Raw genomic sequence first — 16,395 nt, 5'->3', positions numbered from 1 at the left:
AATAAATGCATGTACACACACGTATGTTTCCATTACCTTAATGTTTTTGAGAGCAGACATCATGTCTTCAGCTGAATGTAGTGTATATTGTCAAAATGTTTACAGAACTGAAAAAAAAAAGTTTACAGAACTGAATGGATTCTGTACAGTACCGGAGTAGCTGCATAACTGTTCATAGTGTCTTCTAAATAGACATGAAATTTATCTTGAATGAAGAGAAAGATCCCAATTAGTATTTCCTGAATCAGTGTCAGTTGAATGTAAGCCTGAAGCAAGAGGAGTTAAGAAGAGGCTTATTTCTATGTGACAGTCTACATGGCTTCTCAGACTAGAGTCCTTGGAGTCCTGACAGGGGTATGTGAGGTACTTGGGCAATTCAAGAATACTAGTTACACCCCTGAAGAAAACAAAAGTTTAGGAGCAGGAAAATTAGTAAGGAAGCATAACTTTTAAATACTCCTGGGCCTGGAATTCAAAGATTTGTATTCAACTTATATTCAGAGTCCTTATGTTAATTGTATTATTTGAGTTCTCTCTCTCTAAAGTAGAGGAAAGATATGTGTGCATATTGATCATGTACTTTTCAAGTGTTTGTAAAATGATGAGGAAAACATAATGCTGTACTTTGAATGCAATGGGTATCAAATATTTGAGAAATATGTGTGTAAAAGGATAAGTGATATGGACTGAGGAAAAGAATGAAGCCAGTGGAATGTTAGCCCCTACGTCTGTTAATCTCTTACAGGAAGATAAATAAGTCAGAATCTCATGATCAGAAGAAAGGCTTTTTTAAAAAGTTGATTGGAAACTCCTATGACACACTAATGTTAAGCCACGGGTGAATAAATCATGAGATTTTCATGCTGACATTATTGCTGAGTTCATTATTTTGTTGAAAGAAGCAAACCACAAGATAAACCATGCAGAAAAATCTTGAAAAAAAAGGGTGGATACTTCTTTTGATCAACTGCTTGCCACTTACTAGTGAGTCTTTTTTTTTTTCCATTTAACTGGAAGTCTGTTTTAAAATTTGGAAATATCACAGTTAAAATAACTTGTTTAATGTTAAAAAATAATTGGGAAAAGTTGAAAGCCTTTAGCTGAATAAGAGTCTGTTTCTTCTTGAACTTAGCAGGTATGAGTTATTGCTAGTAAGCTCGACCTTTAATTTTGTGGTGTAAACTTGAATTTGATAGAACTTTGCCTCACATCCAGCAGTCACAGCGTGTTTCACTTGTCTCTGCTAAATGCTGTGCCTCTGCTGCCTTCTAGAGCTGAGGGCTTGCTTTCCTCCACCCCGCCCGTCCAAATCTGGCTCTGATTATTTTTAAAGAAACACCTTTTCCTTCTTCATCTTCAAGCTACTACTAACCTTACCTGTTTTCTTAACTAAGCTGTGAGCTCCTTGGAGAGCAGGGACTGTGTGCTTTAGCTTTTTTTTTTTTTTTTTTTTTTTTGTATCTCCAGTGCTCAAAACCATCCACATGATAGGAAAACATTTGATAAATGGAACAAATGAAAATGAACATAAATAAATGATTTGCTTGTCTAAGACATCTAAAAATCTGTGTTTTTTGTGTGTTCACTACATGGGAGACATTCTAGTACAAGCTAATTTTTTTCTTCTATTTTAAGTTTTATGGTACAGTTTCATAGACTGGGATATTTGAGAATTTCTGTCTGCTGATCTACTCCCCAAATTCTACCACAGACAGCCTGTTCTGAAGATGAAACTGGGAGCAGGAAATGCCATCTATGTCTCCCGTTGGTTCACAGAATCGAACTGTGTTATCAGAAAGCTGAAGTGAGATACCAAAGCCAGATATTAAACCCAAATATGCCCATCTGGAACAGAAGCATCTTTACCAGAAAGTCAACTGTAAGGCCAAGTGCCTATACTGTGCAATCTGAGGTTTGTGTTCCATTAGAGGAAACAAATCACGAATTGCATAATAAAATGATTATATTGGTGTCTCCTCAATTAACATTCCAATTGTGAATGGCATGGAGAGATGAGAACTTTTTTTTTAAGGTTTATTTTTATTGGAAAGGCAGATATACAGAGAGGAGAGACAGAGGAAGATCTTCCGTTGGATGATTCCCCAAGTAGCCGCAACAGCTGGAGCTGAGACAATCCAAAGCCATGAGCCTCTTCCAGGTCTTCCACACAGATGCAGGGTCCCAAAGCTTTGGGCCGTCCTCGACTGCTTTCCCAGGCTACAAGCAGGGAGCTGGATGAGAAGCGGGGCCACCAGGATTAGAACGGGCACTCATATTGGATCCTGTGCATGCAAGGCGAGGACTTAAGCAACTACACCATTGTGCCGGGCCCGAGATGAGAATATAATTTGATAAAGCAACTATAAATTGCCATGGCCTATTCTGTAACACATTTAGAAAGATGTATTCATAAGCTTTTATAAAATTGATATTCTCTTCACTATTTTGAACCTAAGAATTTAACCGGAAGAATAAATTAAAAATTTTGAGAAGACTTTTGCCATAATGTAGTTTATAATAGGAAAAGAAAAGGAAATTGCATGAATTTGTATCCACAGGAAATATATTAAATTATTTGCAGCATATTTACACAGTGAAATACTTGAAAATGTATGCTGTATTATCAGAGACAAACTTTTTTTTTTTTTTGGTTTATTCAATTTTATTGCAAAGTCAGAGAGGAAGATCTTTCATACCATGATTCACTCTCCAAGTGACAAGGGCCAGAGCTGAGCTGATCCAAGACCAGGAGCCAGGATTCTCTTCTAGGTCTTTCATACAGCTGCAGGGTCCCAAGGCTTTGGGCTGTCCTCGACTGCTTTCCCAGGACACAAGGGAGCTGGATGGGAAGCGGGGATGCTGAGGCTGCTTGGATTAGAATGGCGCCCATATGGGATTCCAGCGCATGCAAGTTGAGAACTTTAACCACTAGGCCACTACGCCAGACCCGAGACAAACATTTTGAAGCACCATATACAATATTTTTTTAAATATTAGCATGTGCAGAAAGCAGGTTGGAAAAACTAACAAAATATGAGAAAGCAACTTCTTAGTGATAAAACTACCAGTTTTTATTTTGTTTCACTTTTTTTGAAATGCAAGTATGTGTTACTTTTATAATGTAAAACAAGGGTTTTTGTATTGAATTCATACAATTTCTCCTTCTGCCCTCCTAAAGATGAGAAACTAAATGTAAAATATGAATTTTTTCTTTTTTTTACATTTTATTCTTATTATCATTTTATGATGCAGCTCCATAGGCTCCTGGTATTTCCCTTATCCCAGTCCCAATTCCCTTCTCCCCACACCTAATTCCTCTATATCATTACTAACATATAGTTCTTCATACACAGTCATATGTCCATCATTGCGGGTATAGACAATGACAGAGAGTCCAGCATCCTATTGTCAGGATTTAGTAAAGAGTTTCATTGTAAGTCCATCTTTGTCTGGAATCAGAAATGCATACTACACGGCATCCTCACATCTGGAATGTTAGTCTCCATTTCACAGCTACTGTACATCCCCTTAAATGAAAAGTCATGATACAAAATCAACAATAGAAAGAAAAATAGAAATTTACAATGCCATGAACTTAAATGACATGTTACTAGATATGGCAGTCTCCATTACACAGCTACTGTACATCCCCTTAAATGAAGAGCCACAAAAGAAAATCAACATCTGGGAGAAAAAAGAAATTAACAACACCAAGAAATTAAATAACATGCTATTAAATGACTAAAGTGTAGCTGAAGAAATGAAAATCAAGAACCTTCTTGAAGAAAATGATGCCACTGCATGATCTATCAGTCATTGAATGATTTAAACAGAAGAAAGTGCTTTGAAGAGATGAAACCAACAGAAGAACAACAAAACCCATGTGATGTAGTTTCTGCTGATCTTTGTTGGTGAAGTGTGTCTCCTCTAGACAATAAAGAGATAGATTTTGTTTTTTAATCCAGTCTACTAATCTATGACCTTTGATTGAGCTTAAGCCATTTACATTCAGAGTTTAATATGTATGGTGGTAATTTGGTCCTGTCATTTTAGGAATGGGTTGTTCATGGTTTAGTCTTCTGTTGTCATTTTACTGCGATGTTCTTTCCGTTTGCCTTTGGTTTTGGTTGGTGCTATTCCTCTTCTCTGTCAAGAGAACATCTTGAAGTATCATTTGTAGGGCAGGTTTGAAAGTGGCAAATTGTTTTAACTTTTCTTTACTGTGAAAGAATTTTATTTCATTTCCAAAGTCGAAAGAAAACTTTACTGGATATATTATCCTAGGTTAGCAATTTTTTTCTTTTAGAATCTAGAATATGTCACTCCATTCTCTTCTTGCCTGTAGAGTTTCCTGTGAGAGGTCTCCTGCGAGTTTAATTGGCATTCTTTATATGGTCAATTGATTTTTTTTCATGTGCACATTTCAGGATCTTTTCCTTATGTTCAATTGAAGAGAGCTTGATGATCATATGTCTTGGTGAAGACCGCTTTTGATCAAGCCTGTTGGGATTTCTGTGCCCCTCCTGGATCTTGTTTCCCAATTCTTTCTCCAGATTAGGGAAATTTTTCTTGATTATTTCCTTAATTACATTTGCAAACTCAGCTTCTCTTTTTGCACCTTCTGGGACTCCCATAACTCATATTTGGCCTCTTCATCGTGTCTTTCAATTCTTGAATACTTTTTTTGGCCTGATCCAGCTCTGCTTCCAGCTTTTTGTTGGTTTCTCCCTGGTGACAGGAAATATCTGCCAATTCTGAGATTCTTTCTTCTGCTTGCTTCATTCTATTTTGGAGACTCTCCACTGTACTTTTCATTTGCTCTACTGTGTTCTTAATTTCTGATATATCAGCCTTGATTTGCTTTATTGCTTCCTTAAATTCCATGAACTCTTGCATGAGCTTCTCATTTTTGATCAGAATCTTTAAAATGAGTCTTATGGATTCTGTGTCCCCCATTTTCTCGATATCTTCCTCAGTTAACTCTGAGGTTGGCATAGGGTTTTACTCCTTTGCAGGGGAGTTTTCGGTAATATTCATTGTGCCTTTGTCTCTTCTTTTGCTCTTGATCATTGTACTTCTGGTTAGCAGATTCTTCTCCTTGGGGCAGGTTTCTAAGCTGTGTAACCCACAGGTCTGCAGTTTGATTTTACTTATTGCAGTTGATACACAACTCTTTGCTTGTAGCCACTTGTGCCACAACCTCCAGCCAGTTCTAGGTCTGGGTTCTTATGTTAGATTTCCACAAAGAACTCTGTAGCCCCAACTCCTGGGTCACCAATCTCTACCTCCTGTGATAATGTGCTGAGGCTGCACTGTTGTCTGTACAACCTTTCTCCCACTTCTGGTTGGAGCACGTTGTATATGCCTCTTCCAGAATACATTTACCCATCAGTCTATTCATCAATCTGTTCAGCAATCCAACCAGCCTCTGCATATTCACTGTGTTTTACATTCTGTACAAGGTATGGGGAATCCAGTGACTGAGACGTAGACCCCTTTTCTGCCTCCAAAAAACTCAAAACACCACCACTTTTTAAATTTAAATAATGAAGTCCATACACCTTCATGTGGCTGTGTTTAGGGCCCTCCACTGTCATGATTTGTAGGGACTTTCTAACGCCCTTTCCCACACATTTTTACGTACATGAAGCATTCATTCTATCATTATTTTATGAGCTTCTAAATCTCTACCCTTTGCTCATGCCTCCTACCATCCTTTCCCTCCTATTTTATCTGTGAAAATTCTATTCATTCTATAAAACTCAGGCAAAAAAGGCAACCAATCTTAGACATACTCTTCATCATCAGCCATTCAGAATTAGTGACTTCTGTCTCTGTCTCCTCCTCCTTCTGCTTTCAGATAGTCTTTGTGTCATTAGCCTGAGATAAAGTGTTGTTCCTGCATTACACTAAAGATATCTCTGAGGCAATAACTGACTCACATATCTTTTCAAAAGTGCCTTTTATGGTAAGAGTTTAGTTAATCTGTTCATTGTGAGACTATGCAGTAAATAAAAATATATGGGAATTCATAACAAATTAATTAGTGTTATCTAACAATGATTTCTCATAATAATGTGTTTTAAAATTGTCAACCATTTCCCCTCCTTATTTCTTCTTCCCCCTGCCTTCATTTTTGGTGTAGAAATTCAATTCTAATAAATCAATCTATTGAGCAAGACATAATTTGCCTGGTCCATAATTGAGTATTGATTGTTATGGAGAAGAACAAGTAACAATTTGCTAGGTAGATTGGAATGCTCACTGTTAGAAAGGAACAAATTCAAGATGATATAGGCAAATTGACAAGTGAACATCCAGCCAATTACGACGACGACTACTACTACTACTGCGTTCATATATATATTTTAAAATGTCTAACCATGACTTTATTGCTATTACTATTATCATATTATTTGACTTTTGCCCTTGTTACCATGGATAAATTATCTGTGCTCCTATTTAAGCTTGGACCCTTTCTATCATAGCTTCTCTTACTTAAGTATAGAACTCTAGCAATTGTTACCTCTTAATATTATTAATTTTTATCAGTGATATATCATTTATAAACCATGCAACTCACTCATTTAAAGTATATAATTCAATTGTTTGGGGTATATTGTATCATCAGTTTGTGTAAGATATGTGAAACACAATTTGTAACCACACAATATGGTCGCATTAATTACATTCACAATGTTGCACAGTGATGATGGCTCACTATCTATTTCCCTAACCTTTCATTACCCCAAATAGAAGTTTTATAACATAAAACAATACTTCTTCAGTCTCTGAGCCCCTCAGTCTTTGATAACCTGTAATATATATATTCCATCTCTATGAGTTGGGCATGTTATAGAAGTTTCATGTAAATGAAACATTACATTGTCTGACATTTTGTTTAGCTTATTTTTAGTTAGAATTCTAACTAGTGAGGAAGTAACAGACTATTATGTAACTCTTTTTAAACTGTCGGGTTTCTAACCTTGAAGAGGAAAATAATTTTGGTTTGGCAATTTAGGCTCACTGCACTGGCTTCATTCCAACCCTTCTTTTTTCTGTTAGAAGTGATTTTTTTTTCTGGCCACAATTAACAGACACATCTTTGTATTTCTCAACTGAGCATGAAACCACATTGCACGATGCTAATTCTCAGCAACACTGAGGCAATGCCACGCAGGCCTCCTCAATTTATGGGCAGCGGTATTTCTAAGCCTCTTGCCAGTAAACATTTTTGTACCTTCTCCTCTCCCTGCTCCTCCTCCTCCCCTCATTCCACTCCTACTCCTGCTTCTTATAAGATTTATTTATTTGAAAGGCAGAGTGACAAAGAGACAGAGCTCTTCCATCCACTGATTATGCAACCCCCATCCTCCTTCCCATCCCCTGGCCACTGGTTACAGTGGCCAAGAATGGGCCAGGCCTGGAGCCAAGGACCCAGAACTCAATCCAAATGTGCCACATGGGTTTCAGGTGCCCCAAACCACTTGTGCTTGTACTTGTGCCATCTTCTGCTTTTCCAGGAGCATTGGTGAAGAGTTGGATTGGAAGCAAAGCATTTGGAATCTGAACCAGCTTTCTGACATGGGATGCAGGCATCATGGGCAGCTGCATCAGAGTACAAGCCCACACTTTTTCTTAAGTAATGACTAAAAGGGAGAACTTAACTTTTAGTCTTCTGTCACAGGCTATACATTTGTTTTCTAGGAAATTGGATTTTACTTCTATTGTGGTATTGCTATTACTGCCAAAAATGGCAAGAATGAATGCACTTTCTTTTTTTAAATAATTTTATTTTTGATAATGTTTACATAGTTGATTAGGGTAGGAAGGATCAAGGATTAGGGGGAAGTAGGTGAGACCATTGCTTCCAAATTTTCTTTTACTTCCTTATGTATCTGAGAGAAGTGTGGAGATAAGAGTAGAAGCCACACCCAGTGTCTAAACAGCGTCAGTACCCAGAGATGGGGAACAGCCATCCGATATCATCTCGGAGTTCCCAATGTGAAGCATGTTCTGAGAGTTCTGTTCAAGTGGTTTCAGTAGTTTTGACATGCTGTCAATTTTGCAAATCCAAGGATGATGAAATCCTTCCAAGATCCATCAGGTGATATAGTCCACCTTAGAGCCTCCATTTGCTCAGAAATTTGCCGGGGTAGTTAACTAATTTGTTCTGCTCTTCTTCCTCTGCTATAGAACCAGATGTTCTCTGCAGGCTCCAATGTGCATCTGGGTGTGCTGTCCTCTGCACCATCTTCAGCAACTGAGGAGGCCCAATTCTGGCACATGCACTCCACTGTCAGATCGCAGGTGCTTTCATTCTCTCCATTGTTGGAGTTCTGAGTCCAGTGGTTTAGTTGTGGGGACCCTCAATGAAATCTCCCCTGAGATGATTCCAGACCTGACTCCCAAATGTGCCTGCCAGTATGTGGTCCAGATCATTCCATCACCCACATCAGCCTAAATACACACAGATAACTGCAATTCCTAGGTTAGATCTATCCCCAGCCTTTTCTATTAGGCAAACCAATGGAGGCTCTGGGCCAACTCAACCTTGCTCACTACACACTCAGTCTCCAAGTACACCATTAGGAGCTACAGCCCAGTCAGACATATACCCCACCCAAGTAACCCCCACTGAGCCAACCCCCAACCCTTGGTTTCTGTGCCAGCCAACATGTTCAGTGGACTGGTCTGGTCATTCCCACATCCCATTCAGCTCTCATATATACATCACTGGGCATTGGTGCCTAACTTAACTGAACCAACTCCACCCTCTGGTCCTTACTCATGCTTGTGGGTACCACCATCCGTCTATCCTGGCAACCTCCCAGTTCTGGTTGTCATGCTCACCAATGAGAGTAGCAGCTCATCAGAGAAGTGCCTACAGTTTCCCTATCAGGCCTACTCACAGTCCCAGAAATTGCACTCTTCAGGTGGCTCTGCAGTCTAGCTTGACAGGACTTGCTCCCAATCCTAGTACTTGCCAGCAACTGCTACAATAAAGCCCAACCAGCCTGTTCTTACTCTGGTTAATGACTGCACGAAAGGATACAGTTGGTTATCCCAGTCTAGCTCTTCCCCTAACCCAGTTCACATGCAGGTCAACAGGAGTTGTAGCCTTGCCTAACCTGATCTGTCCCAGTCTCAGCTCCCACACTCACCTGCAGGAAAAGTATGCATGAGATTTGACACTCTTTTATCAGGAAACCTGATAGAGGAGCTTGGGGAACTCCTTTATCAGGACAAAGTCCCTGCAGGTGAGTTCAAGAACCAAGGGAAGGAGCAGCCCTGAGCAGGCCAGGTTACAGAACCCACCTGCATACATGTGGGTCAGGTCTGGGGGTGGGCAAGGCTGGGCCAGTTCATAACACCTACTGGCAGATCTGAGAACCAGGATGCGATACAGGACAGGCTGGTGTGAGCTGCAATGCCAGTCAGCTCATATTAGACCTGGGACTGGGGGCCAGCTGGGCTGGACCAGGCTTCAGCACCCACCAGCATGAACTGGAACTAGGGAAGACCTGCCAGTGTAAGCTGGAACTGGGAGCAGATGGGGCTGGGCCAGGTAACAGCACTTGCCAGCATATGCTGAGGTGAGAGGGGTCATATCACATGAGACCTGAGGGGGAAGGGGCGCGAGCCAATTAGGGGAGCAGGGAAGTCCCTAGAGCTAGTGAGTGGAAGATCTCCCACACACCAGTGAGTCCTTGGTCTAGTCCGGCTTAGTTTACTTCCTGTCCTGGCGGGAACAGTGGCTTTGTCCAACCAGCACACAACCATTCTGGTTCTTACTATTGGGTATTGCAGTCCAGCTACACCTGGACCATGGTCAGACACAGCTCTCATGTGGTTAAGTGGGAACTGAGACCTAGCTCCAGTGGGTGCTGGAGTCTAGCCCAGTCTGGCACACCTACACTCAGTCCTTAGGGTGTGCACCCATGCTGAGGCACACTGTATTCATGTCCTGCCCAGATCACTGTCCCCATTCTGGCTCTTGTACTCACCAGTGAGCACTATAACTCAGCTGGGGTGTTCCCTTAGTTCTCCAACCAGGCCTGTTTCCAGCCACAGGTCTTGCATGTGACAGTGGTTGCTCTGACATAGCTCAGCATAGCCCACCCCCGTCTTGGCTTTGCCATCAGATGCTGCAGCCTGGACTGGCCTGGCTTGGCTCAACCTGCCCCCAGTCCCAACTCTTGCTGATGGGTGCTACAGCCTAGCGCTGCCCAGTCTGCTCCCATCCCTGACTCATGCAAACCGGTAGGTGTGTGATAGCCTAGTCCAGTATCATCTGCACTCCAGCCTGGCTCCTGCACTTGGCAGTGTGCTAAGATTAGGCCTGTCCCTGCCTGGTCCACCCCTTCATTACCGAATCTCACACTTGCTGACGGGTAGAGCTACCCTGCCAAACCTGACCTCCACCCCGGTCTGAGTCACATGCTCACCAGTGGGAGCTACTGCCCATCAGGGGAGTTTCCCAAATACCCCCACCAGGCCCACTTTCAGACTCAGATGTTACATAGCTTGGCTGGTGCCAGTGGATGCTAGGCCCTTACCCAAAAAACTCTGCTCCCTCTGTCCTAGCATATGTATTAGTTGCCCCATACCCTATTCTTGCGTGCGCCATTGGGTGCTACAACCTGGACCATCCCAGCATATACTCAACTGCAGTATCCATGAGTATTAGAGTTCCATGGTCATGTGTAGCTAAGCCCATCACTACTCCTAGCTCTTAAGTCAACCAGTAAAAACTGTAGTTCCACAGGAGTGGGCCCACATACATCTGCACAGAATCTGACCCAGACCTGGTTCTCTCCCATGCTGGTTAGTATCATGTCCCAGCCTATGATTACCTGTCTCCTGTTCCAGCTCTCACTGGCTGGTGGGTACTGTGATCTAGCCCTGCCAGGCAGACCCTCGGCCTTAGCTTTAGTGCGCATCAGTGAGTCATATTTGGCATTGGTCAATGTTAACTAGCCCAGCTTAGGTTTTCCACATGTGCTGGTGCTTTGGTTTGATCTTTAATGGGCCTCCCATTCCATCTTTCAAACTGCTCAGTCTCAGCCACATTGTTTACCTGCAAGTACAGTGGTCTTGTCGATGGAAATTCCTCAGAAGTTATTACTCATGTGGACATGAGCCCTCGGGTCCCCAGACCCTCGGCAAGCTCTCTTCCCCAACCCCCCAGTGTGCACTGCAGGAACTAAGCTGCCTGAGTGCTTCCTGCACACATGCAGATCCAAAAGGACCCAGGTCAGGGTGGCTTGGGCCTGGCTGGCTCCCCTGCCACTGGGGCTATACTGGCAACTCAATGCTACACTTTCAAATTTAGGGTTCCTTGTACCCTGTTCCTCAGACCCCCATTTATAAAGAGGTCCCTACCACTTAGAGAGAAACTCTGGTACAGTATGCATGAGGGCCTGAGTAGAAGCATGAATGATCCTCCCCTAATGGCATTACTGGCAGACATCTCACATGACCAGTTGAGTGATTGTAGAGCAGCAGATTCTTGGAGCAATTGAGAATTTATAAAATACATAAGGGCTCACATAAGGGATCACCTGAGGGGCTGACCCAGTGGTACGACATAGTGATGTTCTGCCTGTGGTGCTAGCATCCCGTATGAGTCTAGTCCTGGCTGTTTCACTTCAGATTCAGCTCCCTGCTTATGGCCTGAAAAAGCAGAGGAAAATGGCTCAAGTTGTTGGGCCCCTGCACCTACATGGGAGACTTAGAAGCTACTAGTTCCCAGCTTCGAACTGGCCCAGCTGTGGCCATTGCAGCCATTTGGGCAGTAGACCAGTAGATGGAAGATCTCTTTCTCTCTCTAACTCTTTCAAGTAAAATAAACAAATTTTATAGAATAAAAGAACCATTTGATTTCCTTGGAACTCTGAAATAGATGGGAATGATAATATTGATTTTATAAGAGTAGCCAGAAAGCTGAAGTTTAGCATGTCATATAAATGTATTAGAGTATGATCAAATAAAGTGAGTTAAAATCTTAATTTATCTCAATTTTCCCTTCAATTTCAATGAAGTTGTGATGTATTTTAGACAGAAGAGTAGTCTAATGGCTTAACTGGTCAGATGGCTACAAATTTGTTGTATTTTGTTCTGTTCAACATTTGTTCTGCCAAATTTATTACCTATTTACTATAGAGTAAGCATGTTTCTAGGAATGGATATTAGAAATGAATATAACTTAATTCCTCTTTACTAGAATTATTAGGCAAGACTATCACCAAATGCAACTGATAAAATAATATGAGAAGCTATACTATATATGCTATAATAATTATACTTTATATTATATAATTATGTACTTTATATTATATAATACTATCTATAACTTATATAATACAAAATTATATATTATATAATTTATATAATATGATGTATGATTATAGAATGGTTATATATTACAGTATATACAACAAACAAACATAATAATAGAAATTATACTAAAGAAACTCATTTTAAAATAAAATTATTGGTTCAATAATATATTCCATTCTAAAAACAAAATCAAAGTGGGAAGAACAGTCCATGAAAAGGTGAAGCACATTACCAACAGCAAGTCTGCACTCGTAAAGACAAGGGAGCAACAGACAGCATGGCACTGGAACAGAGTCACACAGAACTGAAGTGAACATAACCAAGTAGGAGAAGCTCGGGGCTTAAGGAAGTTACTTGTGTGGCATGTCCCTGGAGGATTTGAAACAAAAAAGGAGAATAATTATTCTGAAAAGCCTGGGAGACAAGAAGAGAGTCCTATAAGAGAGAAGAGGTTATTGCAGTAATTTAAGGGTGATGTCAGGTAATGTATTTTGCAATATAGAAACTATGCTGAGGATCTGTAGCCATTTTTCAACTTGGGAAAAGTTTGCAGAATTAGAAGGAAACACAAGATCTTTAAATTATGTAAAAATGCAAAAATAAAGATTGGTCTGAGATGTGTGGCTAAGTGGCTAGGCCATGGGTTAAGACCCTTGCATTTCACATGAGAGTCATTCAGCTGGTTCCATACCTAACCCTGGTTCCTGACTCCATTTCCTGTGGACCGTGGAAGCAGCAGCAGATAGCTTAATAACTCAGTTTCTGCCACTCATTTAAAGTACCTGAACTCTCACAGGTCTCACATTTTGGCTCATCCAACCCCAGCCATTGTAGCCATGTGGGGAGTGAACCATCAGAGTGGGAACCTGCTTTTACCCTGTCACTCTGTGACTCTCTTCCTCTCAAATAATGGAATAAATAAACAAAATTGTAAGAATTAACCTTAATTCAAATCTCATAGGATATGCATTGTTTCAATTCAATTTTTGAATATAGCAGTGACAAAACTGTATTGCTTACCAAAAAAAAAAAAAATTAGTGGAAAGGTTTTTGCACTGTAAGAGTTGTAAATACAGCAAATTATTGTTGAGAAAGTGTAGCTAACCATAAATTTTACTCCAAGCTAGTAATAAAAAAAATTATGAAGAACTCCCCTTTGTACATGAAAACAAGCATTTTTATGAGGTGTGTGTGCATTTTTGTATGTTTCACACCAAATAGATTGAGATCTGGCAAATGAAACAAGTCATGAGAGGCAAGGTGTAATCTTAAACTGTGTATTAGATAGCAGAACTTCTCTTCACTCTTCCATCTAACAAGCTCTTTTCACTGACTTTGGCCTACATAGAATCCACCCGGGGACCATTAAAAATCAGGGCTAGCTGTGTCCCAAATCAATTAAGTAAGATTATCTAGACTTGAGTTGTGTCCTGGATAGTGAAATATTCCAAGAGAGTAAAGTCACAATTTTTGGTTGAGTATAGCTAGTAAAGCCTTTACATCCTTTGGGCCACATACACACTGTTCACAATTGAGTTAATCAATGTAATATAATTATGTTCTGGTATTGTATAATTTTTTCTTTGTAGATAAAGAAAAACAACCTCACTTAAAAATTTCTTAATTTTTAATTTACTTTTCATTATTCTGAAACTATCTGGTTATATTTTGAAACTTACTTTTTTTTATTTATTTATTTACTTACTTATTTGGCAACAAGCTCTCTAAGCCTCTGCTCCCATGCATCACTTTGGCCTGCTATGCAGTCATCATCTTGGGATGTGTCTCCCCTCTGTGTTAGCTGCCTTGATTCCTAGAACCATATCATTTTAAAAAATTTTTTTTATTGTTTTTGATACAATTTAGTGGGCAATGGGCTCTCTGCTCCCCCTTCCCCGAAATTCCTTCCCCGAACCAAATCATTTTTACATTTTATTGTATTATTTTTTGATAATTGCTTTCATTTTATTTTTTGTTCATTTATTTTTTTATTTTAGGAGGTTTATTCCAGTGGGGCAGGAACAGGGTGGAGGTAGTGGAGATCAGAAAAGGGGAAGGGGAAGGGGAGGAAGAGAAGGGAGGCCGGAAGAAGAGAGAAGAGAAGAGAAAGAGCAAAGAAGTGCTTTCATTTTAGATTCCAGATTATCATTTAGTTTTCAGATCTCCTAGAATGATAATTTTCTTATCTTTTCTTTTACTTTTTGTTGTATTTTGTAGGAAATATACTCCAATTTTCAGCATTTTTATTAATATTTTTATTTATATTTTAATGTATTAATTCCTAGTACTTTTTGTTGAATGCTACTTTTTTTTAAAAAATCTGCTGCTTTATTTTAAATCTACTTCCTTTTCTATTGATATAACTACTCCCACATTTGTGTGGATTTTGTTTTAAATTTTAAAATTTGCATTAGATGGATAGACTAAGAGGTTGAGAGACGCGGAAAGAAGGAGAAAGAAAGAGAGATATCTTCCATCCTCTGATTCATATCCTAAATATCTGCAGTAGCCAGGGCTGGCTCAGGTGGAAGGCAGGAGCTGGGAATTCTATTCAGATCTGCCAGATGGTGAGGGCCCATGTACTTGGTCATCATCATGACTGTTTCCTAGGGTGAACGTTAATAAGAAACTGGAAATTAGAAGCACAGCCAGGCTTGAATTCGAATATTTGGATATGGGAACTGTCCATAACAAGTTGCTTCTTAGTCTTTGTACTCTAATTGTATCAATATAATTTTTCAAGTGTCCTTAACTTTTTATGTTTCCTTATTGCCAGCCTCATTCCCAGCCCTGTTGGATCTTGTTTTAATGCAACAATTTTGTCATTTTGTTTATCATATATGTTTGCATATTTGACTTTATAATAATGCATAAAAATAAGCATTTGCTTATATTATTGATTTTTGGAATATCCCCAGCTGTGGTAAGATCTAAATGAAACATGAAGACTCCTTACATTTTTTAAAAATGTAACTACCAGGAGAAACCAGGTATTGGCATTAGGACTACGAGATGGGGAGATGTCAGACACAGGACCACTTTTCCCTTTTTGCTAAAAGTCTTTCAGAATTATTTGATTCTTGAATCTGACTGCATATGTTATTCTAACAAAAATAAAACACAATGCTGTGTGAGCCCGTGATTCCTGTGGACCACATGCAAGGTTTCAGATCAGCTAAGCATTTGACACAGGCGGATACAGAGACACGGAGAAGCCCAGTGGTTTTCTGAACCTCAAATCACAGCCATTCAGAGGGAGAACTGAGACCACAGTACAAATACAAATTTCTAGTTCAGCTTTCTTTCTGCCTAAATAAACTTTCTTCTTCAACCACGCACACCAAACCAACAAACCTCCCCATCCTTTCTCAATGATTGCAATTTTTAATAATTCCCAGTTCTCATGGATAATCCCAATTTGACTGCCATCTGTAGCTGGACTCTTCCTCTCACTTGATCTCATTAGTACTATGCACAGGGTTCAGCCTGAAGTGGCTCCTTTAAGCTGTCCCAGATGAATACAATCACATATCCAGTGGAGACTTTTTCTTCTGGATTTTCAAAAACCTTCCCCGTGTCCTTTTTGATCACTGATTTAAAATATATGAAGAGCAAGATCACAAGTAGTCAGGAACATGTGTCAAGAGTGATGAGATAAGATGTCATCTACCTCCATTTCACTCCCAACATGGCTGCCTTGCACAGGCTGGGTTAAGCTGAAACCCAGAGACTGGCGCTTCACCCAGGTCTCCAGCACCAATACAGGATGCCAACATTGCAGGTGGAGTCTTTATTCACCATGCCAAAACCCTACCGCCATCAAAGGAATCATTGTATGTTGAAGTGGTATTTGGATTTGAAAGTTGAGAAATCCACATATCAAAGAATGAACCTCTGGAGAATAAACAGAGCAACACTCATAAAAAATGATGCTGTGCAATATGTGGTTAGAACAGGAAAGGAAGAATCAGCTGTGGGAACCAGGTTTCCTACTTATACTTGTAAGTGAATGACTTCATCATCATTAGGTCCATGGGTTAAAGGTACCCAGAG

Source organism: Ochotona curzoniae, unplaced genomic scaffold (genome assembly GCF_017591425.1).
Source record: "Ochotona curzoniae isolate NIBS_2020 unplaced genomic scaffold, NIBS_Ocur_1.0 contig_2723, whole genome shotgun sequence".
Classification (NCBI taxonomy): domain Eukaryota; kingdom Metazoa; phylum Chordata; class Mammalia; order Lagomorpha; family Ochotonidae; genus Ochotona; species Ochotona curzoniae.
Note: the sequence above shows the minus strand (reverse complement) of the source record.